Below are 2,676 nucleotides of genomic sequence, written 5' to 3' on the forward strand. Positions count from 1 at the left end.
TGTTGCAGAATTAATGAATACCCGTCTCAGTGTACACTGAGAAATGGCATGCTTTGTTCACCTAGCAAAGGACAATGCTGTGACGACAATTGCGATATTATAGAATATCGAAAAAGGCAACCATGCTTCAGTAACATAGAATGTTTTAATAATACTTCATCTTGCAATGGACGTTATTCATTTTGTCACGGATCAATGCAACCAGACGGGACACCTTGCAGACAAAATTCTCGAACCTGTCACAAGGGACACTGCAAAAGCAACGTCTGTTTGGATCACAGTATGAAGCTTTGCCAATGTAAGACTCGTCATTCGGAATGTCATATTTGTTGCATGAATGAAACGCGTACATGTCGAAGCGCAAAAGACTTCCAATTTTTTCCATCTAAAGACGAACTTTATTTGAAAATTCCAGGAACTTCTTGTGATAGTGGATACGGAATATGTTCAAGGTATGGTTACTTTATACAATACGCGCATTTTATTAATGTGTAGTTGTGAACGTAACAGAAGTTATACAATTTCTATGCAATATTTTCTTTAATATTTACAATTAATCTTAAAATGCAAGGCAATACTTATTAACTTATACTGGAACTAGAAAGAATTAAACAAATTACCACATTTTTAAATATTCCAGCAAATAATTTAATATCGTAAGAATGTTTTCGATCGTCTTTAACGATCTTCTTCAGTTAAATAATAAAGTAAAAAGAAAAAATATAATAAAACATCAAACACTTGATGAGCTTACTATTAATTTAATACTCAAACGCTTTCAGCCTATTTCTAATAGGCCATCCTCAGGAATTTGTTCTACAATCGAACACAAAGCTTTTCGACCACTCTTTAAATTAAAAAAAAATTAAAACATATTTTTAAAAACTTTACATTAAACTGTAAAATATTAAATATTTAACAAAATACTAACATAATATATAATTAAACAAATGTACAAATAAACTAATATAACGAAAATATACATTAAATCAGTTAAAATACAACCGCACAATCGCCGTTCTCCGACGATTGTGTTGGGTATGGAGAAAATGGAAATATATAATATAGTAAAGTAAATAACAATTGCTTAAATGCCAAAGACGCTAATGCTCTTCTAACAGCATGGAAATACGTGATAGAAAAGGAAATGGGAATTAAAAACTCTTAAACTTGTGGCGGTTGTATTTTAACTGATTTAATGTATATTTTCGTTATATTAGTTTATTTGTACATTTGTTTAATTATATATTATGTTAGTATTTTGTTAAATATTTAATATTTTACAGTTTAATGTAAAGTTTTTAAAAATATGTTTTAATTTTTTTTTAATTTAAAGAGTGGTCGAAAAGCTTTGTGTTCGATTGTAGAACAAATTCCTGNGTTCTTTAAAACGCGCGTTGAAAAACGCCTAGTGTGTACAGGGCCTTAAACTTGTGGCGGTTTTATTTTAACTGGTTTAATGTATACTTTCGTTTAGTTTATTTTTACATTTGTTTAATTGTATATTATGTTAGTATTTAGTTAAATATTTAATATTTTACAGTTTAATGTAAAGTTTTTAAAAATATGTTTGAAATTTTTTAAATTTAAAAGAGTGTTCGAAAAGCTATGTGTTCGATTGTAGAACAAATTCCTGAGAATAGCCTATTAGAAATAGGCCGAAAGCGTTTGAATCCTATAAATGAACGTATTGGCAGCATTTTGGCAGTTTTATTATCCTAAATCTGAGACATGGAAATTTTTTTGTAGAAAACTTTTTTAAGTTTTTCATATGGATAGGTTTTTTCGTGTGAAAATGCATATGTAATTTATTCCATATTTCTGTCTGTTGGAATCTTATTTCAGAAACTATTGAAACAAAAAAAATAGAATAAATTCATTTATTTTTTTTTCAAGAACAAATTTAACCATGCGTCATATAAAAATAAAATTAAAATTAAAAAAATTCAAATTCAATCATTTTAATTTGAATATTCATTTATTAATATTCGTATTTACGAAAATAATAATAATAAAAACATGCGAAATATGGATCTTTTTGTTAGTGAGTTTATAAATAAATACTCTCTTGACCTTATTTTAATAAGGATGTGATGTAACTGAAATTTCTGTTTATGACAATAAAAAAAAAATCGTTTTCAAATGCTTCATAGCAATAGCTATAAAAATTTTTTTGAATAGTCAAAAGTCGAAATTTTGAATAGAAATGATAAGTTATCCTTTGTAGTAATTGAACAATGACAGCTATTTCGTCGTTTTTTAAAACTCATTTCTACAGAATTAAATGCAATTAAAATGATATATTCTTATTGAAGTAAGTGTGTTTTTTCGAATTAATTAAATTATACAACCTGTATAATTAATGTAAAAATAGCATTTTTAGTTCCACTGCGTAGTTATTGTTCAGTTGATTTCTAAGTTGGAAACAAGTAAAAAAGTTATTGCAAGTTCTCTCTTTATAGAGTGTATTTTAAGCATTCTTAGGGGTATAAGGGAAAGAACTGTTTCAATTATTTTATCTTTCATTTCTTAGAAAAAAAGTTCTACAGGGGCTCAGCTGATCGTACGTCTCTTGTGCCTCATCGATCAACTAAATAGGCTTCTGGTTTATACTCAACATTCTGTAATTCAGTCCCATAATTATCTTTTTATGAACTGAAATAATTCTTATGTTAT

This window comes from Centruroides sculpturatus, unplaced genomic scaffold (assembly GCF_000671375.1).
Source record: "Centruroides sculpturatus isolate CEXI.00-Female unplaced genomic scaffold, Cexi_2.0 scaffold1484, whole genome shotgun sequence".
NCBI lineage: Eukaryota > Metazoa > Arthropoda > Arachnida > Scorpiones > Buthidae > Centruroides > Centruroides sculpturatus.